The sequence below is a fragment of the Lonchura striata genome, chromosome 9 (genome assembly GCF_046129695.1).
Source record: "Lonchura striata isolate bLonStr1 chromosome 9, bLonStr1.mat, whole genome shotgun sequence".
NCBI classification, from domain to species: Eukaryota; Metazoa; Chordata; class Aves; order Passeriformes; family Estrildidae; genus Lonchura; species Lonchura striata.
In genome coordinates, this window is record NC_134611.1 from 19,669,112 (window position 1) to 19,696,437 (window position 27,326).

Consider the following 27,326-nt stretch of genomic DNA (forward strand, 5'->3'; position numbering starts at 1 on the left):
CTAGGTGATGTTTGTTTCCAAGATTATACATTACACAAAACATGACACAAAAATCCAAATAGAAAACAAATTCCTGATCTATCACAGTCAAGTTGGTCAGTCTGACCTGCGTGCAGTGTTTTCATGCTGTTACTTCTTGTAGTAGTGTTGTGACTTTGCAGTTCAGTTTCTGCTGGCACAGTTGTGGTGTGAGGGCAGTTACTGCTTCCTGCCTTTTTCTGTACACATAAGCTAGACTGATGCAATGCTCTCCTTTGCTTTCACCCTTCGTGCTTGCACACTTTTGTTACCTGGTCTCACTGCTTCCTTCTCAGGTTCCTCTACTGGTATGAGAGGATTTTTTTTGCTAGTACTGCTTATACCATGTCCTGTGAAAGGAACAGTTTATGCAGGCAGAAAAATTTTGCAATCACTAGAAGGGCTTTTGTGGTAAATTTTTTGCTGGCATAGTTGGGAAGCAAAAAAAAAAAAAAGTATTGGCTGATGCAGTTCAATGAACAAAATGTTAAAGTGTGGCTAGGGGTTTTGCTGTGCAAGTGTGCTGGTCTGGTTACTGTGATGGAGTGTGTGTGTATGTATTTATAAAACATTTCTGTCTGGAAACCTCTTTTTTGTGGCAGCATAAGCTTTAAGTCTTGATTTGTTTTAGAGGAATTTCTGCAACTGCAGCATCCTGAAGTGCCAGGGGAAATAGTGATATTCTGAAACATTGCTGGCTTATTTTAGATCACATTTCACTTGATGTGCTTTTGAGTTGTTTTAAGAACAACTTGTCTGTATGAGCTATTTGTTTACTATATGCACGTAATAAGCAGCAGTGCTGACCTTTGACTGGAAACCAGAATGACTGCTGGTCCTGCTGCCCCGCTGGCAGGAGCAGGTATGGTGAGGTGGTTGGAGAGCAAGGGCTGTTTCCCTTGTGTGTGTTTCAATATCAGAAGCAGTAATTAGAAGCTTATTAACTGACAGATAAATTAAATAGATTGAAATTCCCTCCAAAATGATAAACTGGTTTTTGCTTGCATTTGTGTTATTGCCAAGGCTACCTCAAGGCAGAAGCAATGTTTTCCTTAGTGCAGATATAGATGTCATTTTGAGTAATTCTTTGCAATAAAAAGAACTTCTGTGTATCTTGCTCCAATGTTACAATTTTCATGTTGGTTTATCTTTTCTTTCTTCCTGTCCTTCCAGCAGAATTTTCAATGCTATTGTTAGAGACAGAAACTGGAAAATAGCTGCAAAACAGCCCCACTTTGGTGTTTTTTTCACTGTTTTTGTCTCCTATTTCTTTGCCTAGACAGGAGACTTGTCCATTACTGATAGCAGAAGCCAGTCCTCGCAGCGACGGGTCAGTGAGCTGAGCTGCTTCCAGCTTGTCTTTCTGGAGCCTGAACCCAGCCTGGCTGCTGGCAGTGGCACTGACACAGCACAGGGGAGGAAGGGGATGGCCCTGGCAGGGCTTGTCACCAGCTTGCTATAGTAGAGAAAAATCTGAGCAGGGTCAAAATGCAGCACTGCTCTCTTTCAACCTTCCCTGGAGTAATGGCTTGTTGCATGGTTTTGTGTTCACAGACATGTTTTGTACTGGATGCATATCAAATTCAGTGGGCTGCAGTATTTTTAGCTGTCTATGTGTTTTGACATATTATGATGTTGTTTCGAAATACTTACCTGCTTTCAGTTCTCGACTGGAATCTCAGGAGGTGCCTTTTGGATAGATGGGAAGTGATTCTCAATATATTGCTCCCTCAGGCTTCATCTGTTATCTTTGGTAGGTGATGCTGTTTTGAAGAAGGCAGCACCGTCGCAGTTCTTGTTCTCTCGGAGGCTGGGTGAACACTGGAGCACTGAATCGGTGTAGCGAGGTGCAGCATCAAAGAGTAAGGTCTGCCTGTCCTTGTCCATACCCAGTTTGCTTTCAGGAGAGACAAAACCCTTCCAGCAGTGGAGAAACCACAGGAGAGATTGGACTGGGGAAAAGTTGACCTTTTGAACACTAGGTTATCCTTGTCTGGATGGGCACAACATGACTCGTAGTGCTGTATTTGCACATGATGGTAAAAAGGAGATACTGTAAGATGTTGGTGACATTACTGCCTTGCACCTCATATAGTAAAGATTGGGGAAGAGAGAGAGATTTGCGAGGGAAAAAATGAACAAACAGCTCTTTGTTGCTCAATTATTTTAGTGCTTCTGTGGTTTAGCTGTTATATTGTGTTACTCTGTCCACAGTTTTTTATGGACCTCTTTTAGAAAAATTTTAAATTTACATAATTCGTTTCTCTAGTTCTGTTTATTATTTAAAGTGCTAGAATATGCTTGCAATTATAGCATTCCACTTCCTTTGGTGATTGGATATATAAAATCTGGTCTTCGTTGCTGAGCAATGAGCTCCCAAACTTTCTGCTTAACTGACTGCATTTCATGAAGTAGGTTTTGCCCAGTGTTTTACTGGAAACATGGAAAAGTTTTCTATGCAGAATTAGAATTGTTTTGATCAATAAACCATCAGTCTGTTTTCCATTCCATTAACTCTTACATTCTGCAGGAGCTGGGCAAAAAAAGTGATTTTTTTTTTTTTTTTTCTGCTCATAAGTTGGATCTACTACTTTTTGAGGTAAGATATTTTTCCAGGCAGACTGCAAACAATTTTCATGGGCAGTTCAAGTCATTATTTAAGGAACAAAATGATTGTTAACATTACTGGTATTTGAAACATTGGGGGAAAAGATTGTTGCTTGTACCAGAGCTGCACTCTGGTGTCCAGCTGTCCAGTTTGCAGCTGGATCTGGCAGTCCCTCATGCTTTGCCATTTTGGCAGGTTGGTGTGTTTTGGTGACTTGCTGCCTCCCTGACAGCAGGGTGAGATGCTGGTAGTGCTGCTGAAGGCTGGGAGCAGCGTACATTCCTGTGCCGTGGGTGAGGTTGGAAGGACTGGAAATAGGGATGCTGCCTGGGTTTTTCTTTAGATGCAAGAAGCAGTGAGCTGTGATAGAACCAGACAACCACCTCTCAAGTCACCACCTTTTGGCTGATGACTGATGGCTGGTTTTTCCTCAGTCTCTGTGGTCTCTAGTCCTTGGGCAATCACTGATTAGTGGTAACTTGCAGTCAAGTTCACAGCAATACCACTTTTTCCTTTTCAGCTCAGGGAACAGGATGGGGAAGCTGCAGGTAGCCTCTGCAGGATCTTGGTGAGAATTTATGAAGGCAGATGTGGGTGGTGGTGGAGCTGGGAGGTATCATAACAGAGAACATGGAACATAAAGCACAGCCAATCTTGCCAGGAGTGTATTGGCCGACTCCTCTGGATTGTGCTGTCCTGGTATGTGTATTTAAACAAAGACAATCTGAAATTACTGGCTGTCAACTTGTTAAAATAATCAGGTTGCCAAGAACTCTATCATTTCGTTAAGCTTCATTTCAGATTTATTGTGTATTTTTTCACCTTTAACACAACTAATTCAGGGGATGCAAACGTGAGGTTTAGCACACTAGTTCCACTCCCTGCAGTTAATTTAAATTTTCTTTTAATTTGCTTTTGCACCCCTGCTCTTTTTCAATCAGGGTTCAATCTGAAGGCAGCAACTGAGAAACTATTCTTTCACTGAAAGGGTATGTCTAGGTTGTAGGAGATAGGAAAATGAGAATTGGAGCTCTCATCCATAAACATTAAATAAAGCTTATTTCAACAGCCTCTTCTGTCTTTGTTAGAATAGTTGAAGGTATGCCAACCTAAAAAGCCCTAAACCTGCTTGAATTTAACTTTCACCTAGGTCTTTATGTGTCATATCCTAACGAGGCACAGAACTGCTTCTGTTTTCCTTGTATGTCGGATAGCACTTTCATACACTGATTGTGGAACTTGGATGGGTTTTTTGCAGTACCATTGAGGTTTTTTTCCTTGTGTGGGCTGTTCAAATAGCTGTGCTACTGGGAAGACAAACACTTAAAATTGAAAAATATGATGAGGCAAGGGCTGTCAAGTATTATGCATCAATTTTGTACTTTGCATGCTGAGGTCTTGACCTACTTGAGGTCTCTAGGTACTTTTGCAGTGTAAGTATTTAGCAATGATAAACTGCAATGTCTGGCAGAGGGATTTGGTGTGCAAGGACACCTGAAAAAACAACCTTTAATCCTTTCCCTGAAATGAGCTGGTTTCCAGGTTTCTGTTTTTTTCAGAGAGGTTGGACAGGGTGCTTCCAGTCAGTGTGTGCTGGCACGATATTCAGTGCTCAGCACCTTGTTTTAATAGTTGTCAGCCAAGTAATATTGATAGAGCTGACTTACTGGACTTTTTCCCTGCATGTGTGTTGCATTAATTCTTGAATGTATTTTTTTTCTCATAATTAATCAAAATACCAGGAAAAGCCCTGTTCACCAATAATGTCTGAAAACAGTAAAAAGAGCAGAAGACCAGAAAGCCCCCAGATATCCCTAAATAGCAACAACAAAATGAGCTATAATGTGGTCAGGGGGAGAGCTGCTTGTTGCCAAAGGCACTTGCTAAGAGGGGGACAAATTATGAAAGCCCACCATTTATCTTGGATTTTTGAATGAAGGAAAATGTAATTGTGTTCTCTAAATAAAAGAGTGGAGTAGTTATGTATTGTTCCTTGCAGTATTAAATGACTTGTTAATATTAATAGTTTCACAGCTTGTCACAAAAGGCCTTGGTGTTTATTCTTGGTTTTCTAGATAGTCTGATAACAGATGATAGAACTAGACAGGCTAAAGGGTCATGGGATTTTAGAAAGATATCCTCTAAATTAGGATAGGACCTTTTAGAGTTAGAGGTGTCCCCAAGATAAGTTGTTACTGATCTGAGGCGACGGATACGAGTGTTTCTTGCTTATTAAATGCCCCAAATGTGAGTAGATGTGTGTATAATTAAAAGGCTCTGTGGGTCAGCACTGGCTGAAAATGTTTTCTGACTTTTGTGTAGGTAAACAGCCTTACTGATGTTTCTTGACACCTTTTCTGCAACATTATATACCCTATTAACAGCGTCTGTAGGGGATGGGCTTGTTTTCTTTCTGTGCCATCAGAGTGTGCATAAAGAATGTGTATCTTGCTTTCATAGCAGTCACAGACCAGTGTCAGGAGCTGACTCACTGCTATTTTGTAAGCAGGGTTTGCCTTCCTTTTATGCAGTTCTGCATTTTTCCATTCCACAGTCTATGGTAATTTAGATCTTAAGTGTGCTGGTGTTAAAAAGCCTGCTTCCGAGTAGATCTTATCTCCATGTATGTGGCGTGTACTTGGCCTAATTTGATACTAATAAAAGTAGCTTTTGATTATTTCACTTTTTTCTAGTTGGGTCCTAATCATGTTGTGTTACAAAGGCACTTCCCCTACAGCTAACATACATGGTCATTAACAAACAAGTATTAATGGTTTGGAGGGAATGGTATTTGGTCTGTTAGTTATTGTTATACTGTCAAACTTGTAGGGGCTTGTTTTCAAATATTCCTGCACAATATTTGACTTCCTTGAGTGTTAGATTGTCTTGTTCTACTTGTGTTGTAACTGAGCTTTGCTATTGGGATGTCATGGTAGGGTGGGAGTGGTAAAAATGGGCCACTGGAAAGATGCAGAAGGAAGGCAATGGCCCTCTATAACTTGAACATTCAAGTTAGAATTTCTAGTGTGTAGCATACCTTGAGTAACAGTGGATTCCATTATTGACTTCCAAAATCGCTTAAACTCACTCTCACACCTTAGTAACACTTTATTCATGGCAAGTCAGATATTTTCTTGTGACTTTTTACTACTTGCTTTTACTTGGCTCAGTTAGATGATTTTTTTTTCCATGCTGGCATATTCAGAGGAAGTAAAGTGCCAGAAATCTTCAGTGCTGTCATTATTTTTATTTTTTAATGAATAGCTTTTCTGAAAATAACTGGATACCAATGTGTAAATCAAACTTTTCCCAAAGTACTGCTACCTTTGTAATTTTTTTATAGCTTTTCTAGGTAAAAGTTGGAAGATCAGATTGTTTTAATTGATGTTTTTGCAAAACTTGTGTGGCTGGAAAACTGACAGTAGTCATGTGAATTTCGTATTACTTCTGCATGATTAAAATCAACAGAAGTACTCTGGGCTACTACTAGAAATATTTCCAGAAAAACCATACAGGAGACACTAGGGGAGATAGCCCAGCAGAGACTTTTTTTTCCTGTTCCTCGTATTTTGTGGTAGCTCCAAGGCTGAGCATAGTAGAAGGGAAAGATGTAAATCATTCTTAGGGAAAAAGGTTGACGTGATACTGGTTTTCTTGGTAGTAGCCAGGAGGCTGCAGAGAGGAGAGAAACAATAGGAAGCTTTTTGTTTCCTGGGTGGAGTTTTACATTTGGCACTGGTAAGTGGGGGAGCCTGATCTGAAGACATTGGGGAACAGCAGCACCTTCCCTGGGAGCTGCTGGACTTCAGCCTGGGTGTTCCTGCAGGAAACTCCACCCTCTCCTTCTGTCTCTTTGGTACGTTTTCTAAGCCTTGATGTCGTCTTGTTACTGCTGGCAAAAAGTTACATGTGTGGGAGATATGCAAATGTATTGTAGTGTTCTGATATAATTTTAGCACAGGAAAAGAGCAAGCTCTGTGCATAGGTATCACTAACCAAGCTGCAGTCTTGCAGCTCAGTCTGTTTAGTAGAGCTGTCAAACTTTGAAAAGAGATTTGCATGGATATGGGGTATAAGATCAAGTTTGTAATTTTGTAAACTTAAAAAGTAGCTTCTATCAATCCACAGTTCTATAAATTCCTTTAGAGACAGTAGAAATTGTCTGAATGAGTGTAGAAGAATTGTATAGTTCAATGACATGATAATTGAGGATTTCTGATTATGTGAATCTTCTTATTATTTACAGCATATACCATTGCTGGAAGAATACTGGCTTTGCAATGAATAACTGAGGTGGACCTTATCTTCTCTTGTTTCTCTTCAGTGTAAAATTCTAAGTACTGTTTCCCCTTTTCTCTTTTTTTTCTTTGCAGCTTTTTTTTTCTTTTTTTCTTTATTATTTTTTTTTCTTTTTTTGGTAGTTTTTTTCCAGGTATAATGAGGGCTTGATGATCTTGTGGGAGAGGAATGAATCTGCTAAAATCGTTTCTCATATGTGCAGGGTTAAGTATCACATTCAGGAGGGTAATGTTCCAGTGGAATTGCAGTCTCCCCATAACAGTTTAGACTTTGGTAAAGCAAGTGGATGAGTCATTGCAGGGATTTGATGGCTGAAAAGATTGATTAATAATTAATTTAAAAACAAGATGCCCTTTCCTCTGTGTCCTAGCTTTCAGCCATTCAAAAGATCATCAGATTCCCACATGTAGTTTAACATTTGAGTACTAAGGATGTGTTTACTTTGATGTCTTTCCCTGAACTGCAAATGTTGCTTTGTCTTTGCTTTTGCTCACACATTATTTATAGAGATATAAATGTCAAATTTGACTCAAGTGTTCTGATGAGGTTACTGCACTTAGAAGGAGCCAAATGTTCCCATTTGGTGTGCTAGGGTTATACTTGCTTCATGACCTTTTTGAGTCACTGGTATTCCAGGTGCTTAATGGATAATGGTATTCCTGATTTTCAGGAATTCTTGCATGCAGATTCTTTGCTTTTCTTCAGTCGACATTTGTCAGTCAAGGATTTGTAGTTCTACAGGTTTGCATTTGAGCTGGGTGTCTAATGGGAAACCCTGGGTCCAGGGTGCTTTCTGTCCTTATAATGGGCAGATAGGATAATGGTACAAGTGAAGAAGGCTGCTGACTGCAGTGTAACCCTGAAAGGATGACTCAAAATGGGCCTTTTGAATTCAGTTAACATAAATAATGTCTGTTTGAGGGGGGTTCAGCGGCAGTAGGTCAAAGATGTACATCAAGACATCTGTTTGCTGACAGTGTACAAAAGGCCACTGTCCAAAATTTCATTTTTACATATTTATAAGAGTGAAAGGTGAATGAAAATGCGTACTAATCTTACCTTGAGCTGTTGCTATCATTCATAATTTAAACCTGAAATGCTTCACATTTTCAATGTAATGATCCCACTAATCATTAAATTCTGAACTCTGGCTTGGCTGTAGTCTTCTGATCAGGCTTCTGTAAAAAGTAAAAGGCTGCCAGATATTTGTTACCAAGATGTAGCTACAACCTTCTGGCATTGGTGTTTGTGACATTGTGTGTTGTCAGATGCGTAAGGTACAGCAGCTGACACCTTGCACTTTGAAAAGCCTCAGTCTGCAGATTTGTCTAAATTTTCCGGCTTGCAGGTAATGAAATACTTTGGCCTCCTTTGACTGTGAACATTATTTTACTATAGTCAAAAGTTAATATTTAGTTGCACTGTTTTATAAATGCTGTTTAATAGTTATTGTATACTGCAGAATTATAATAAGTAGAGATTTTGGCCTTTGCAAGGATAGCATTGGAGTTAGACTTCAGGAAGTTTTGTAGAAATAGGTTGTTTCTTGACCTTTGTGATAAAACCACCATTTGCTTGTGCACAGAATATGGAAGTGGAAAACTCTCCCTCCCACTACCTCTTTAATTTGTGTTAAAAGCACTGAAAATAGGAAATGTGGAGATGAGATGTTAGTTGCACGAAAGAATATGTAATCTGATTTATAAAACTAGGTCTTCTTGAATGCTTGTTTTACTCCAGCAAAACCTCCTTTGGTAAACGTCATGTGCAGGATTGAGTGGGTGTTCACCTGCTGGTTTGTCGAGAGAGGAGGACAGGAAAGCAGTTTGCTCTTGAGGGGTGTTGGGAAGAAGTGGATGATTTCACAGCTTGAAGTGTGCAAAATTTGCTCCGGTGTCAGTATGGGCAGTGGAATTTGACAAGAAGTGGGAGGGGAGAAGTGTGTGTGACTAGTGTGGTACTTTGCATTCTGGAAGGAAGAAGCAGGGTCTGGAATTCATAGTTTGACATTTTTGGATGTGGGAAAGAAGCCAAAGGAAGCTAGCGGGTGTCGGGACATGACTGATTTGCTCCAGTTTACAAAGTAGGTGTGGACGGCAGAAATCAGAAGGACAGCAAGAAATCACCAGGTTTTGTTTAAACTGAAGAGGCAAAAAACTGCCAATGGAATGGTCAGCCAAGGCACCCTGGCCTGCTCTAGTCCTGATTTTGGAGCCTGGCAGTGCAGCTGTTTTCAGTTCACAACTTGAGAGCCACTTTGCTCTGGATTACTGCCATTGGGAACATCCTAAGACAGAGAAGTCCGTGAAGAGAAGTAGTTGCAGTTACATTAGCTTTTTCTCTGGGATCACTGTGGGACCCCTGGATGGATGAGAGATGGATCCATGTTTCCTCCAGGCCTTATCAGATTTGCCTGTGGAGAGAGTTGAGCAATGGTGCTGTAAGAGGATTCCAAGGCAGAGCGGGTGAATCTGGCTACTGGAACTTGCCCTAAGGAGCCAGACTCACCAGGGCAGCTTGCTTGAGTGTCTTGGTCCAGAGCCTATGGAGTGGGAGTTAACATACACAAAGTATGTGGCTGGGCAATCATTGTGCATTAACTTTGGTAACTTTTATAAGGTATCTCCTGTTAATTACCTTGCTGTTGAATATGTGAAAAGTAAGATTGGGGTTTTTTTTCTATTAAGCTGAACTAGAAATAGTCCCTATGGGTTTTGAGGCTTGGACAAGAACATTATTTATCATGTGGTGTCACATCAGCTGAAATCCTCAGACAGTAAGGCTGCTGGATTTCCCGACACTTGCCTTTCTCCTAGTCTGTCACAATTCTTCCAGCATTCAGATTGACATTTCTTGTATGTTTGAGTTACGGGGGTAACAAAGCTTGTGAAACAAGACAGTCTGTGAAAAATAACTCTGTAATGTTCCTTCAGCTTTTCCACTGGGATAATTTTTCACATGTACATTTGCATTAATAGCAGTTGGCTTCTAGTTAACAAATACAGTGCCCTGTGAAATTAATGGGTTATTAGGGTTGGATGGGTTCCTGTGGTGCCCTTAGTGCTGCAGCTTTCACTAGCTAGCTGTGCCTTTGCTTGTGTGCACAGCAGAGTTGTTTACATGTTAGGAATATGCTAGAGGCAAGGAGAAAGGAACAGCTTTAATGTGATGCAGCTTAGATGCTCTGTGGGGGAGGTCTCAGAATTGTTCACAACAGGATCAAATGTCAAATCAGTGTTTCGAGAAGAGTAAAGTTACTGTTTATGAGAAAATTAAAGAATAGTATATTACATGCTTTTCCTCCCATCTATTTTTGACCCTGTCTAGGAAAATGTCCCTCTCCTGTGGTTCTCTTGAACCCTGTAAGAGTATCAGTGATGCTTAGGAGAAGCATCTGCGCAGACCTCTCCTTTTGGCTCCAGCCACTCCTTTGGGCTGCTTTTGGTAAGGAAACAAGTAATAATGCCAGCCAGCTTCTTTCAGCTCTTGCATGAAAAGCCTGGTGATTGTGTTGCTGAGGACGCTGCTGGAAAATTGTGGCTACTATTAAATTTCTTTTACAGGCACATCTGGGGATTTTCTGCTCTATAGAGTAAGAAAACAGTTACTCTGACATCAAGCCATGAACATGAGAAAATGGCTTCTCCCTCATTGCAAGGGAGGAGAGAGAGAAGTGGAGAAGAAAACAGCTGAAAACCTCCTCCTCTCCCTCCAGAGCTATTTTTTGCCAGTGACAGAGAACGGTGGGATGAGCAAAGCTGATCTATATCTGCAGCAGGCTGTGGCTCTGATCCGAAGATGCATCCCCAGGAAAAAACAATGAGCTTAGCTGTGGGGGAGGGAGCATCCGAAGTCAAAGCACTTCTCTGCTGGTTGTGCACCTGCAGGTTCTGTTCCAAGCTGCTTTGCACAGTAGGCAGGTGATACTTAAAATTTGTCAAGAAGGGACTGTCACATTTTGTCTCAGATTATGCCCCATGTGTCAGCCTGTTAGGGCAACAGGCTGGGGTTTGGAAGAGCAGCTGGGGCATGCAGCTTGGGGAGAAGGGGTAGGGATAGGGAGGGAAGGGCTGGAGAGGAATTATGAATAATTATGTCAGAATAAAAGGCTTTTCAAGCCACGGCTAGGTGCCTGCTAGAAATGCTTCTCTAAAACTGGCAAATACACAGTCAGGAATTCCATTTACCAGAAATAAAGCTTTTCTGATTGTGTGGCTTCTTGAATTCTTCTTAGAATAGTTTGGTGTTGAACCAGTGTCCTGATATGTTGTGTTGTCTGGGCTTGTCTCCCAGGGGAGATATTTTGGACAGTTACTCCCAAATAAATTGTGTGTCATTCTGGAGTTAAGGGCTTGTCTTCACATGCCATTAGGAAATCATTCAAGTCAGCTGAAGATGTGAATTTAAAGTGAATTGTTTCAACTGTTCTACATCTTTGACGCAGAATAACTGAAAGTCACTCTGATTCTGAAGAAGTGCATCTGAAGAAGGTTTAATCAAATCAGTTTAATTTGCATGGTTTTTGTCTTAAGAATTAATCCAAAGTGCCTTATGCAGGCAAAGCTTCAAAGTGGATTATATTATATAGGAATGATTCCTCTTAAGGATTTTGAGAGTTTATGTGGATGTAGATGTATTACTAGTCAGGAATAGCACTTGTATTTTAAAGTCACCTTGCACTTTCATCCTAATTCATGTTTCAACCTTCTGACTGCTAACCTTAAGCAGAAATTACAAGAAGATGTGAACTGACTTTAGTCTCTGCAATAGATCTTTAAAATGCTGCTGGATGGCATCCTTAAAGCTATCACTAGTCATATAATGACTGAAAATTTCAGTAGAAACTTCTAGTTCACATATTTAATCTTTTATAGTGAATGGAATGCACTTTAATGGATAAAGGGGCTGATTTCTTCTGAGATTTTCTAAGCTGATGGGAGGAGGGTGAAGGAAATTAGAGGAGTACAAGTCCTCTGAGCAAATCTTGGACTTCCACCCCAAACTGAAATTCTTCCTATCCCATACAAAGTTTTTTTTCAGATGTGTGTATGAAATAGGGACCTTTAGCAAAATCTGGGTAGTAGAAAGGCTGAATGTTACCTGAGGCTTTTGGCAACCTGCATAGTTAGGTTTACCTCAAGCCTGAGAGGAAGAGACAGAGGAATCTGGCACAAGGATTGTGCACTTTGGACTGAACTGTCTGTGCAGACTGGCAGTTCTGAATATTTGCTGCCTAATTCAGGAGGAATTTTTTGAAGTTACAGACAGAGCTCTCCATTTTGCATTTTAATGTATTGCTACAATCTTTTTCCTTCTTTACTTCCCTTCCTTTTTAATAAGAAGAGGAATGTCTGAATTACTGTAGGTATTTTTCCTTAATCATTTTCAGTTGTGCAAAATAAATTGCAGTGGCTGATGTACAGCAAGAAAGAACACACATTATTGCCTTTTCAGTTACTGAATTTAGACTTGTGAAACATAGGAAGGAATTTCTAATTTAACTAAATTCATGTAAGTATGTGTCAGCAGCCATGTGAGATTAAGTGGAAAGGTCCATCATGTATGTTGAACTGCAGAATTCCATCTGTAGACTGCTACTGCCATGCTTCTAGAACACATAACAGATCACTCTGTGTGGATAGTTAGCATATTATTTAAATAAGGTTGTGAAAATAGGAGGTTGTGAATGTTTTTCTTACTGTTGAGGCGATTATAAAGTCAAATATTGTCATTTTCTTGCTGAGTACTTTTATTGTCCTGTGAAAGACTTGGTTCTAGAGAATAAGGACTGATTCTGCGAAGATTAAATAGACAGGATTAGTTAAATTTAATTAATTCATTAAATGAAGGTTTGATTGACAGGATGGGCAAATCCAGGTAGAGCAGAGATGTCTTCACCTTGGGCAGATGTAGGATGTTGTATCTATGCTCTGAGTGCACGTGCTTTGCACTGCCTTTCTTGGCTGAGGAGCAGTGCAGTTTCTGTGGCAGTGTCCCACTGGGATCAGGCTGAGGTCAGTTCATTTTGCCTTGTTCATCAAACATGCAGCAGATGGCTGGGCTGTGCAGAAGCTGTTAACCTGAGTGAGGGTCAGGCTGATGGCAGGAGTCTGAATTTGTACATTGCCCAGTCTGGTTGACTTACCAGATTGGTTACTTGGTAAATACCTCATCTTAACAGTCAAGGACTAGATTTTGAGGTGCTTTATATAAATGTCTGAAATGGCTGATCAGGAAGCGTTAGGTTGGTTTCCCTTTGTACACCCTGTTTAGTTTTGTTTTGGTTGCCTCCGGAGTGATTTCCATGATCCCATTGGCATAATGAAAAGATGTTCAGTGCCATGAAAATTTAGCCCATTGCAGGTCAATTCTTGTTTGACATCTTCAGCTGGCAAAGGTACTGTGGACTTTGTTATCACACGGCTAGAAGTTGGTGGGTTGCCATGGGACCATTGAGTGTGACCCATTTATGTAAAGGATAGGCAAACAGCAAACAGCCCCAAAGAAATTACACTTAATGCTTCAAAACAGCATATTTGTGATCACAGAGAACTCAGTGTCATTGTTGGGAAAAAAAAAAGTGAACGGAAAACAGATCCTTGTAATAAGATACTAAATGGTCCAAAAGGTGAAATTCTGGTTTAAAGAAAGACATCTACGTTAACAGCCCTCTGGTTTCAGGACACGTTTAGAAATTTAAAAGAAAAGCCAGTAATTAAGGGGAAAGTGGATATACGGGAATGCAAGTTAGAAGTTAAGGAAGTAAGTTAAAGAATTAACTGAATATTTCCTACAGTTCAACTATGTTAGGAAATATTCAAATTAATACTCTTCCATATTTGGGATAGTGTAGAATGTGATACCATCAGTGCAATTCCAACAGAGAATTAAATCTGATTTAATAAATTAAGATCTCTTCTAGGGTTACCCATATGCAAATCAGCAGTGCTGTGACTTGATTGTTCTAAAGACCTTGGTGAAAAGTCTGTAGGCATGCAGGCAGTTTTTAATAACTGTCAGTATTGGTGGTCTTAAAACCAACTGTGCCAGAATAGATAGGGAAAAAGTGGGAGACTGACTTAATCATAATCCAGGTAGTTTGACATTAATAATCACCAAAACACTGAACAAAATTAAAGCAACCAGGACTCTTGAGATGTAGTAAAGCTATGTCTTCAAAGACATCTAATGCAAGGGGCTGTAGACAATTCAACCTGTTATGGTACTCTGCTACTCCCTCGCTCCTTCCAAGTCCTGTCTCTCCTTCCCTCTCACAGCAGCAGCAGCAGAGGTAGTCAGCGAGGGCTGCTGTGCCCCCTGGGGCCTCCTGTCCTGACACGTTACTGCTCTGTGATATTGCAAAAGTAAATGGATTAAGAACTGAATAACTGATGTTTGAAAGTTAGTCACTTGTGGTGAATCATTGTCAAGCAGGAATGCTTCTAGAAATCTCGTTTGAAGGATTGGAGTGAGGGCGTATTCCATTGAACTTTTTCATCAAGTAGCTGGAGACAAAGGCAGGATCTGTACTGAGAGAATTGGCAGGCCATATCACACTAGGCAGTGTGGTAAACAAGGGCAAAGCAGCTTGGACACCGAAATTCACACAGCCTGGTGAACTGTAACAATCAAAGGTGCAATTTGATATAATCTGTAATATCATGGGGCCTGCAGGTGTTAGACTTCAGGGTAATGACAGAATAGGATTTCGGGGAGAAGACTACTTGGGGGTACTGTGAATCGACAACTGGACGTGACTGCCATGTTGCAGGGCAGCAAAGGGGATAACTTTGGGTGTAGGAGGGGCAGTGGGTGAAGGAAGGTGAATTGTCTACAATTCTGAGATCCAGAGGAGCCTATTGAAAGTGGGAGTTCATGTAAGATATTTGAAGGCTGGCTGGTGTTCCACAAGGTGAGCCTCAAAGGCTCATTCTGTTGCTGGGTTTGTTGTTTCCTGGTAGATAAGTGGAGGAACTTGATAATTGGTGGGAAACACCTTCTGAGGGAGAGCGCACTGGAGGCTAAAATGCAAACAGAAACAGGCCTGACGCACAACTCATGGCTGGAAGCTGCAATCAGGCAATTGGAAATAAGTGCATTTGTAATGGTGAGAGAGCATAAGTGCTAGAACAAATAAATAACAAAGGAAAGTGGTGGACTCCACCCAAAATGTTCCCAGAGCTGAAAGATTCTCTGGAAGTGTCCTCTGTGCTAAATACAGGAATTATTGAGAGTAGTGGTATGTGATGTCAAAATGACTTTAGTAAATCATAGATGGGACTATACAAACCTGCAAACCAAAATGTTCTTCATATGTGCTGCATAGTTGAGCATCAGCTGGCCTCTCTGCTAGAAAGTGTGTGTATATATATATATAAATATATATCTATATATATATAGCATATGTGTGTGTGTATACTTCAGGAGAGGCATATAGATGGGTGGTGCCTCTTGGTGTGAGATACGTAGCTCCTTTGTTAAATATTTCAAGAGCAACTGAAGAAACTGGAATCCAGAAGTGGTGACCAAGAGTTTCCTAACCATGCATATGGTTCTTCATGGACTTAAACTGGGAAACATGAGTGCATTTCCACTCTGCTCATGCTAGGAAATAATTGCTGTCTGCAGGGCAGACTAACTTGTGTGTAATGCTGTCTGAACTCTTCTCTCTGGAACTGACCTTTCTTGTATATAACCAGTTTTGGAATCTTCGTGCTGCTCTTCTCTTGCAAAGCAGAAGCTTAGATGTTTCTGTTCCTCTTCTTGAAGGTGCATCTAAAGGAGTGTTGAGGAAAAGTAGAACGGAATGGATTAAGTGTGACAGAAGGCTCACAAGCAATTAATTTATAAGTAATATTTGGGGGGGGGGTGTTTGGTGTAGCTTTTTATTTCTTTTTCAAAGTGGACAGTTAATTTATGAAACTCACTGCTACACGATATCAGTATGGGTAAGAATTGATAGGATTCTAGGAAGGATTAGGCACCCAGGAAATTATTTATTTAGTTTCACATAAATTTATATTATTCTCTTCTGCACTTAGAAAATAGTTGGTAACAGTGGGGTCTAATGTGGTGGACTGATTATTGCATAGCTGTTTACTAGGAAACTTCTTTTGCTGTATCTGTTTCTAGCTACTTTCACAACAGGAACTGGTGATTCAGAGTTCTGTTTCTAAATTTAATATGAGAAGGAGAGTAATTCAGGCTGAAGGAACACTGAGGGTGTGTGTATGAAGGGGAGGTGGTGATAAAGGGAGAACGCACCCTGTGTGCTAAAATGTGTCATTGTGCCTCTGATTGCAGGGCATACATGCTGATATACAAACAGAATATGCATGGATCAGAGTAGCAAACTGCTTTTTGAACACTCAGCTTTTCAGTGATGATACTTGTACAGTATATCTCTGTTGTACTAAAGTAATTGATCTGCAGGGAAAATTAAGCATCTTTGAGGAGTGATACCATCAGAAGTGGAGAGAGAAATAGAGCAAGGAGACTTAAGTTATGGAAAGAAGATGGTTTAGTTGTGTTTTTGTCAGGCAAAAGTCTTCCATTTCCTTTGTAATTACCTTTTGATACTTGTTTTGGAGAAAACTGCTCTCTGTTCTTAAATGAAGAGTTACAAATGCTGTAATTATCAGTACTTTTTTCTTTTCCCTTTTTTGCTTCTCTGCGTTACATGTAGGTGAGACAGGCACATCCACAACTTTACTTGGTGTGTGACAGTTGCATCTGGTAAATACAAGTAGACAGAAAGTATTGATTTTTGGGAAGGATTGATATCGGGAAGGTGCCAGGTACAGGCATGATGACTGTGAGGGTTGTTTCACTGTTGCTCCCCTTTCATGGTTTCCAAGCCCTGGGATAGCTGCTCAGCACTGTTAGCAGTGTATGCCTCAGTGTGCAGAGAGCTCCTCTGTGTTTGTCACTGTGTCCACACAGTAACACATGTATGTGATCAAAGCAAACAGGTCAGCGCTGCATGGATCCTGCAACCCATGTCTGTTCACCACTTGGTGGAAAGCAATCTGCAGTATTATAGAACATGAGAAAAATGATGTGGTTAAAGTTTTAAAACTTGAGCAGGTTCAAAAGATGAAGCATTTTTTTTAGCATTGCTGTCCTTGTAGATGAGAATGTTATTTTGTTGTCATGCCATTTGTGACTCAAAGATGGGGACCAGTGAATAGATTTTCTTCGAAGTTCTTTGCAAGGATAAAAAGAACACATCAGTCCTACCTCTACAGGCTGCCTTTCTAGCTTAATGTAGCACTAATCTGGCAAAGAATCAAGTAAGCATAACTGGACTCTGAACAGAGGAGAACACGATGTTGAAGTCGGATGCTACGAATTGGCTCTTAAGAGCTGCATCAAGAAACACAGTGAATTGTGATATTTTGTGGCTTTTGTGTGACTGCCATATTTTTCCCTGCATGCAATCATTCCAACACAAGTTAAATTCTTTGTTGTAGAAAAGCTAAATATTTTTGAATGCTGAGTCTGAAACACAGATGATATACTGCAGCAAAAGACTCTCATGGGATGTTTTTATGAGATGGCTTTTATTTGTTAAATGAGTTTTCAGTAGTTCTTCAGTGCATGCTATTGTATTGTTTGTGTGATGTCTTACAGTGTCACTGGTCTGATCTGGACTGTGATGACTGAATAAATTGCATCATTTGCTGACTGTGGAAAGATGGCGTGATCTGTAAGACACATTTGTGTATATGTGCATTTTGTAATGTAATCATAAATTAAAGATGTTCAGTTAAAGCCAAATACGAGCTGTATTCATAACTCTTGCTGTTCTTGCCTACCCACAGGAGTTCCAAGAGTCAGAGGGGATCACAGAGGAAACTGAAGCTGCTTTTGTACTTTAAGGGGGGGAAGGTAATGAAATATGTTATGTAGTCTAAGACATCTTGAAAAGGGAGACTTTTAAGTGGTCTTTGGGCTTCTACCAAGGAGCATGCTGCTGGCATTTAGGTTTTGTGCATTAGAGGAAATAAAGCACTAGAAATCCCTTGGCTTTCATCTACAGAGAAATAGCTACACTTTGCTGCTGTGTTTTGGCCATGTTGGGTTTTGGCACAGTTATGGTAATTTATAATTCTATCTCCTGTGGGTTTTCAGTGACTTAAAATTACTAAGAAGCTTGCCCTGAAGTGGTTGGTGAGATGGTTTTACAGTTGGCAGGGAGACCTTCTCTAGGAGTTGGAGGATCAGACCCTGAGTGTGTTGTGGCTTTGACAGTGACAGATGTGACAGAAGAGGACTAAAGAAAATTATAGTAGCTGGCTGTGGTGTTGTGATGTGGTTGATGGTTCCTTGCTGATCCTTGCCTTGGATGATAGAGGTGTAGGCCTTGTAATTAAAAAGCTCAAGTGCAAGTCTCATTGGGAAAAGTGGAATATCTTATGTTAATATGATTATGCTTTTGCACATTGCTAAAATGTTGAAATTTTGAGTCTGTGTTATAGTGAGGATATATTGAGATCTCTGTTCAAATTGCAACTATTCACAAACAATAACTCAGAGGGAAGAAATAATTTTATGTAATTTAATTTTAAGTGGTGCCATTGGCACATTATTTTTTTTGTTAGCTGAAGGCAATAAAGATTCTCTAATAAATGATTCATAATAGCATTATTGCTCTTATATAAATAACTTGAAATCTTGTAGTCTAATCCTGTTGGCCTTTACCTCCATGACTGTTTTAATTTTTGAAAGGGATTTTGTTTCTGTTTTAAACCACTTCATGATTAGTCAATTCCTACAGTCAGTTGTTTTCTCCCCACTTTAGGGGTGGAACTAAAACTTTATTTACAACTTGCTTCTCGTAATTTGACAAAGTGAGGATCAGTGAATATGGCCAGCTTCAGCAAATAAGTCTTTGTAGAGCACTAAGAAGCACTATACTCAGACCAACTGTGCAGAAAACTTGGCTACACTCCCAAAGGAAGAGTTTCAGTAACTGGAGAGAAATGGTTTTATTTGTGAATTGTACACCTACATAGACATACCAAAATTTCCTGCTACTTTGTATCTTTCAGTGATAACATTTGTTCAATCACTTTTCATAGTAGAGTTGCTTGGTAAGGAATAATTCCAACACACTGCCAATACTTGAAAACTTTTTTAGGATGACTTTACTTTGTGATTACTCCCGAGGTCAACGTGTTGCTAATGTAGAGAATAAAAGATTTATTCCAATTTCTAACTCATGGCAGAAACTTAAAGGTTCTTCCTTTTCAAAACTGGTCAGTCCTGAAACTCTGCCTTCCTCAAACACTCTGCTGCGTTATACAGTATGAAATCTGATGCAATTCAACTGAATTTTTGGGTCATAATCCTTTTGAAACAAGATGATGCACTGTATAATTGCAGTAAGGCTTTGATATAGACTAGGGTGTCAAACCTTTTATGCACTATAAATATCCGGTCCTAGCCAAGTCTTAAGTCCAAACAAATCACTTTTTTTTTTTGTTTGCGTCAATTTGAAGAAACTGACAAAGATGGAGGAGGTGGAGATGCAAGGCACATGGAACATACAATTCAAGTGTTGTGAAAGGTAGTGAGTGGCATCTGAGGCTTGGCACAATGAGACAGAGTGTCCCTACTGAGTCAGGAGCAGGATTGTCATAGTGCTCTGTCTCATACAGAATGCTTTAACCCAACAGGAGCTCTGTCACTCACAGCAGAGCAAGCAGCACAATAAGCTCTTAGCCACATTTCAAGACTAGGCTGTAACAACAGTGCCTGCTGATGTGTGATGAGCCAGGATCCAACTTTGGTATTGTGATCCAGAATGTGTCACAGTGAACGTGGACATGGCTATGTCCATATGCAGGAATTTAGAGCTCATAGCAGCAGCACATCACCTGCCTCTTTAGGGTCACTATTTTGGATCTTACCTGCTAGGTCAGTTGGTTTTGTGTGCGGATGTTGTCCCAAGCACTGTGATGAGAGAACAGTACTTCATCTGGCTTCCTAAAGTAAGTCTATTCTTGGGAAATTGAAACCAGTGCAGGCTTAAAGAAATAATTTACTTAGATTTTCATTAATCCAAAGTTGCTTGGTGGTTTTATATCTAAGAGAAAGGGTTTTTCTTTTAGCCTTTGAGGAACTTGAAACTGAGATTAGAATTGCTGTTTAGTCTAAGAGGGAACAAAAACTATAACAGAGTTCTGGGCCTTGATAAAATTTTTGTTGTTAAAAAAAATGTACTTCAGGCATGTTTTGGCAAGCAGAACTCTTGGTCAAAGGCTGTTAGAAAGCTTTATCTTAAATGGATGGTTACAGTCTGGCCTTGACAAATCCTAAACTCTTGACTGATGGCTCATGGGTATGTATGTGGTCGTATGTATATTGCTGCTGTACACCCACATGCACAGGCAGTTGTCCAAGTGGGTGATGAGATAACAGGAAAATGTAAATAACGTGGTTGGCTAGTTGTCCTAATGTTCTTGAGTAGATCCTTGTGAAAATAACGCCAGTCAGACTTACAAATAGGTCTGTATGGAAGATGATTTGTGTTCAGCTATGACGTGATACAGGTCACTGTGTGGGAAATTGTGGCCATTTTGCGTTTTATTTTGTGTTGAGTCAACAGCCTGAAATGCAAACCAAGAGCTCAGATAATCCCTGCTGTCCCTGTTAGTTGCAGGGTGTCTCCAGGCTACCCTGATCTGAGAGGGGTGTTTGCAGGCCCCTGCCCCCTCATCACTGTGAGTGTCTGGAGATCTCTGCATGCCTGGGAGGTTCACTCTCTCACCACCACTGCTGCACCAAACTGGTGTTTTCTGGTGTTCCTACAAGAACCTCATTTGCTCCACTGGTTCTGCTTTGATGGATGCCTGGTCCATCACACATGCCTGTAGAAATACTGCTGCATGTGATGTTAAGAGTTTGCCTTAGTTCTTGTTCTGCTCAGGACACCAGGGCAGTCAGGGGGCTGGATTGCACCTCTTTCTGAAAGCCTTGCATTATGCTTGATGGAAGCCACAATGAGAGCCAGGATGCTGAAATCACTGATGTACTTGCAGAACTTCAGACTTTCTGTTTCCACTTTTTTTTGAAATCTTGGCATGTTGATGGAAGGTGATTTAGAAGGCAAGGACAGGTCAGTATGATGTAGTACTGTGTCCTGAACTTTCCTTGCTGCTTAGTCATTCTTGCACAGAATCTCCTGGGGACCCGACTGGGGCCTGCTGAAGGATGTGAAAATTGCTTACAGCAGCAACAACAAAACCTGATTGTTTTGTTTTCCTCCAGTTAGAAGGCACTCTGTTTTTATTTCTGTAGCAGGCTAGGGAGCAGCTATTGTGCTACCCTTAAGTGATGTGAAACTTGCTAAAATGAGTTCAAATGGAGAGCACCTGGGATAAGGGGAAGCTGCCTACAGAATAAAACAGCTGCCTCTGCACTAATTTTCTGATGTAGCCATCCAAGCAGATGTTGACTGTAAAAGTCAGATAGTGACATGTTACATGGGTGCATGCGTGTGAAGGTGGCTGCCAAAACCTTTATTGCAAGTGTGTGTAGAAGCCTGGAGAAATCATGAAAAAGTCATAAGGGATGGAACAGTAGTGGTATCTGTCTGTAAATGGGATTGAATAAAGTGTCTGTGTTTTATTTTACCTGAAGTGAAGTATACTCAACTTCATTATCTATTTTAAAACAAATTTGACTGGAAAGGAAAGCTTCACTGTCCATTTCACTGGAAAGGTAGGATTCAAGAACTATTACATTTAGTGCCTTATTTTTGAGATAGCATCATCCTCAAACCAGTGGGAAGGAGTATGGCTAAGTGTATAGGAATGCTATAATTGTGAAGGGATTTATCTGGACATAATGTTAAGCCTTCTCAAAGATTGCAGTGCATTAAAACGTTAAATTTGATTATACTTTAATCAGGCTGTTATCCCACTTTTTTATTTATCTTTCTCTGGAAGCCTGAGGGAGTTTGGTTTTTTGCTTTGAATGTTAGAGCCACAAACATGCTTATCATTGCCTAACAAATAATCACTTTTAGATTGTGAACCTGCAGGGACAAGGGTTGTCTGCCCACTCCCTGCTGGAGGGCCCTCAGTTCAGAGGTTACAATTCCAGCTGGAGCATTTGAGTCAAATCATAATATAAATTTAGCAATAGTGAATATTTAAATTGGAAGTTGTGTGGATCTGTTAGTGCTGGTGAATGGCATCAAGTGATACAATGGAACCTCACTGAACTTTTTTGCAGAGCTGAAAGCCTGCTTATTAGAGCAGGAATGCTGCAATCACTGGTTGGACAGCAAGTCTTGGAACATTCTTTCTGTTCTTAAGGCAATGTTTTGAATGGGGTTTTGAGAAAATAAAGCATAAAAAGGAAGGAGGTGATCTGAACTCATCAGCAAATTTTCAAAAGAGCTTCCAAAGATGTGTTGCAGCACAGTTTCTTTTTATGTCTAAGTACTGAAGTACACACCCTGAACCAAACAATTATGGGACTAGATGGACTAAGCAAATAGCTTATCTCTTACAGAAAGCAGCTTAAGTTTAGAAGAGGAAAAAGAATTATAGTAAACTTGAATAAATCCCTTTGAGGATAAATGCTTCAGCTGCAGGCATTTTTCCTGGCATGAAATCACTGGATGTTCAGCTATTGGAAGCTTGGCAAGAATGTGGTAACATCAATAACTCACTCTTCATCTACTGATCAAGAGTTTTATGTGAGAAGTCATCGTTGGTACCCATCTGGAAGGATGTATGAGGTGTAGGAGATCTCTGTGCTTGATAAAGAGCAGGTAGGGTTGGCTGTCAGTTGTGTGTGACTGCCTGGGTCGGGGGAGACAACATGCTGGGGGTGTCAGGGGCTGCTTGGCTGCTACCTCGACTAGTTTCTGTGTCATGGCTTTACAGCTGGACCTTGGCTTGAGCGAGGAAGTATCCCCTTCTCCCTGGGGATAAAAGAAGCTGTGTGACATTTAAGTAAGAACAAAGTTAGACTGTTGTCCCATAAAGAGTGGAGAGACTGTGTATTTGAAAATTGATGGTGCAGCCTATTTACTGAGCTGTAAACTAGCATTTTAATCTTTTCATCAAAGCAGCAGAGTGGGTAAAAGAAAAGGTGGACTTTGAGTGTGCTTTTTCATATCCTGATTCTCAGCTGCATTTCATGCACCTTCCTACTGCTCTTGCCACAGAAAAGGTCTTGGCAGAAACAGAGGAACTCTGATGTATGAGTAGGAGGCTTGTATTTACATGTAGCTTCTTGTGTGACTGGGCACTTTTTTGTGTGTATGCATGTGTCATTTGCTTTTGTTATTTGAAGTTTTTTATTTAAGTGTGACCTTTCCTAGTTTGCTTTTAGCTAATGGGTATAATGAAAGTGCCACTGCTGATATTTGAAAATACAGTAGTTTGTATATGTGCAAATCTTTATGAAACTTCTGTTCCATATGTAACCCAGTGAGAGTCACTGTGTTTGCTGGCTGGAGAGATGAACCAGCTAAGATAGGGAACAATGGAGCCTGTTCTTGTCTCTAGATCTCCATGAGGATGCTGTAAATGTTCCAGTTCAAGGTTGCTGACATGTCCATTAAAATAAAAGGAAGGAGAAAGTATTCATTGAAAATAATTTACTTTAGTTACTCAGTAAACCTGCTTCCATATGGATGGGAATGCAGTTTAGAAATTAAGTAAAGTCAGAGTTTAGTACTGTGAGCTAAAATACTAAGGAGAGTTCATTTTGCCCTGAAGAGGAGCTATTAAAATCTGCAGTAAAGTGAACTTTAGCAACACATTTCTTTCTCTTTGGTAGGCATTCCTCCTTACTTTTTAGGTACATTTAGAGTGTGTAATTAGAGCTACTAATATATTTTGTAATAAGATTTGTATCTTTACATTCTGTGGCTTAAAATCACCAAACTATCAGCTCTGTCTATGCCAGGTTCAATTTGTTACCAGTTTAAAGTTGCCCTAGTTCCAAGTGAATTCAGAAGGAGACAGACAGACTGGCAGTGTGCGTGGCTGTGCATCAGAGTATTTTTCAGAGGAATTGCATGAGTTTCTGGGTGCTGTCTCTATCTGAGAGAAAGCAATTTCATGTAACAAACTTTGTAGCCATGTGGACTTATTTATGTAAAAGGAAATTGGAATAACTTGGATGTAAACAGTTTTAAACTGTTCTATTTTTCAGATTTCTAAACTAAAAAGGAAATAAAATTTTGGTGGGTTTTTTTACTTCTCTTCCAATCCTTTAAATTTGTTTTTAATTGTATTTCTGGGTTGTTTTTAATGATAAAAAGTAGCCTCTAGGGACAAGAGTAACCAGATGTGCTTTTATTTTGGTGCAGCTTGCTTTTGCAACTTGATAAATTCCCAAAGTGCTCTGGTTAGTAGAAGTGCCAGATGTTTACTGTGTGTTCCTCTACTTTTGATAGTGATCATGAAAACACTGCAGAAACCTCATGACCTAAAAGATAGGGAAACGGCAGATTAGAAATGGCAAAAGGATTAAATATTTATACTTGAGTGCAAGCAGCTGTTAGTTTATTGTATGGTGTAATTTCTAATTGCATTGTACATCCATGCCAGTGCAGGTTAAATGCACTTCAGTAGCTTTCAGTTGTGTCTGCACTTGAGTAAAAGTGCTTGGTATTAAGCTGGGAGTCCTGCAGACTCCAGTTGGGCTGTCTTTTCAAGATTACTGGTCTGGCTGTTTTGGGAATTCGGTGAAATGAGATACAAAGTGTCTGCTCACTTCTTTTCACTCTGTCTAGGTGAAACAGAAAATGCTGTCGGGAGATTTGGTTATTCAGCCGTGGCAGTGCGACTTTGATCACTGGGAATGTGCTGCCTCAGCTAAAAGGATGAATTGGCATTGCATAAATAAGAGGGGCTGTAGCAGCAGTGTAATGGTGGGATTGCATGTGCTAGGGTACATCCAGGGCATAGTCTCTGCCTTTCTGTGCCAGGTGCTTGCCAGTCTGCTGTAGAATTTCAGTTCTGGTAGCTGTGCCCCTGAAATGCCTGTGCGTTTATGGACTGTTGCTTACAGGTATGAAGAGCATCTTAAATTGAGTATTCACCCTGCTGGTGTGTCATTAGCCACCTCATTTGGTTTCTTGCATGTTGCCTTGCTAGGTGGTTTGTTTTGTAACTGTAAATTCACATGTGGTTAACTGTCTGCAACTGGAACACATCTAATCCTGACCTCTTTACCAGAGAGGACCACTCTCTCCAGTCTTGTTTGCTTCTCCCATCTCTTCTCTGCTGCCCTTCATGGTCTCTGACCTTGCCAGCTTGTGAGAAGTAAGGATGGAGCAGTGTTGCTGAACATCCAGCTCTGGGTCTGCCTGAGCTTTCTGAGGTACTCTGGGCACCAGCTCTGCACTCTGCAGCGTGGGGATAAATGTCAATACAACCTGAAGCAAGCACTTTTTGTCAAAGCAGCTCTTTCATAAGAGCATGCTCAGGAGTACTGCACTAGGCAAAGTGAGAAATTCCTCATTTTCTGTGCTCTGTAGACACAGAATTTGCATGCAACAAATACAGAGCTAATTGTGTTAATAATTTTGGGTTTTTTAGGGAGTTTTAATTGTGTTAATAATCTTTGGGTGCTTTGGGGAACTACTCAGAAATGTAAAAATGGGCTCCTGTTTTGAAAGTCATCTTTAAACAGACCTTTCCATTCATTTACAGCAAGGCAAGAATGAGGTAAGATTTGACAGTTTGTTGTGAGGGAAATAATGGCTGCTAATACTGCTTTTTAAATATCACATTGATTACAAAACCATTTGTGTAGGAGTGGTATATGGCACTAGACCTTCAAAGAACTGGTAAACAAGGAAGATTCAGTGTAAACACTTAAATAGCAGTATCTAAAAGTAGGCTAGAGTGTTACACAACCTGAAAAGCCCAGCTTTGAAGGATAGCATTTTTGAAGACTTTAAAAAAAGAAAAAAATGGTTTTTTATGGATTTCATTTTTGTAAATGATATTAATTTGACATTGATTATGTAAAGAATCTTATTTTTGTCTCCAGCTTACTGATGTCCAATATTTCTTTATGCAGTCCAAGAGAAATAAGATTTTTTGTTTTGCAAGTTACTGTCAGTGAGGTTCATGTTGTTCATAAAGGTGATGCTTCCTTAAGTGGAGAATGTATTTGCAGACTATACCAGAGATTATATATATTATGTATATAAATATATAGACATATATATAGAGAGAGGCATGATATATATGCCTTAAAGGAAAGTCCAAAATTAGAGCTGTGCAGTTTGGGCAGTGAGATGGGGGAACTAGGGAGATGGGTTAGATGTGGGGGATTTTGTTTGGTTGCTTTTGTTTCTCAAACAATCACTGTATGAGTTATTGTTTAATTAAAAGTTATTGTAGAACTCTTGTTCCTTAGTTGAAATGTTTTTTCTCTATAGGAAATATTCTTTCAGCTTTGTGTTCATTGTTTTTCTTTATCCAGTCATCATCCATTACAGGGTAGCAATACAAAAATAAAACAAACTAGATCTTGCAGATTAATTTCAAATTGGTAGATTTGGTTGCTGTCAGGTGTTTAGGGGAGAAACAGCAAGTGGGAATTCTTGTCATTCTGATTGGGGGGAAAGAAATAATGGAAATCTTTTTTTATGCAGTTTTTTATATTAAATCTGGTTTTGATTTTCCAGAGATAAAAGCACTGATCAGGAAGCCCCATCCTGGTGTTAATGTTCTGCAATGCCTTCCATCACTGAAGTAGCACCAAAGCATTTCCTATAGTAGAGAAATACTATAAAAACACCCATGTTGTGTTTTCCTGTGAAATGTTTCCTGAACTTTTCAGGCCATAGAGACACTTGGTGCACAAATCCATGCTTAGCTTAATTTTGGGGTTTGTTTGCAGGATGGTTGAGAGGAGGACCTGTAAGTAGCAGTTATACCTTCAGCTGGTTTTGTAGCTTGAGTCAGCTCAGGTAGAGTAAAGCACAATAATCCCTTGTGAAATAAAGCAGCAGAGAGCTAAGTCCTCTTAGCCAACATATTAGGAGCTGTAAACCAGGCTAGGGATATAGCAGGGCACTTTATTTCTTGATCACAAAGCCTACTGGTGGTTAAACCTTCAGTTTGTTTTAGGCTTCTCATCTCAGAAACTGAGTAACCAATGCGGGTATGGCTGTGTCTGTATGCTCAGAATGCCTAACCTGATTTGTAGACTTTCCTGTATGTCTTTGTGCATTATTTCACAAGGGTCCTGGGACTCCTTGTACTTGGTTTGGTGGAGAAGAAAAGGAGGGAGGGGAAAAAAAAAAGGATAGTGCCATCTTTTTGACCTTTGCAGATTGTCCGTGGAACAATTGATAATGGTAGGGTCCTGGCTGACAGGAATCTCATAATCCATTCTTATGACATTCAGGTCT

At 40.1% G+C, this 27,326-nt stretch overlaps 1 protein-coding gene across 7 annotated transcripts in view; it reads left to right on the plus strand.

Moving 5' to 3' along the window:
* LRRC8D (leucine rich repeat containing 8 VRAC subunit D) overlaps window positions 1-27,326 on the plus strand; it is a 51,678-nt gene that overhangs the window by 13,484 nt on the left and 10,868 nt on the right. Inside the window, exon 1 of one of the 7 annotated variants that reach the window (XM_077785438.1) lies at window positions 17,795-17,815. The exons of the other annotated variants lie outside the window; for them this stretch is intronic. The gene's annotated coding sequence lies outside the window, so the exon portion shown is untranslated. Of the gene's footprint in view, window positions 1-17,794; window positions 17,816-27,326 lie in introns of those variants that run through there. 7 annotated transcript variants of the gene reach the window in all.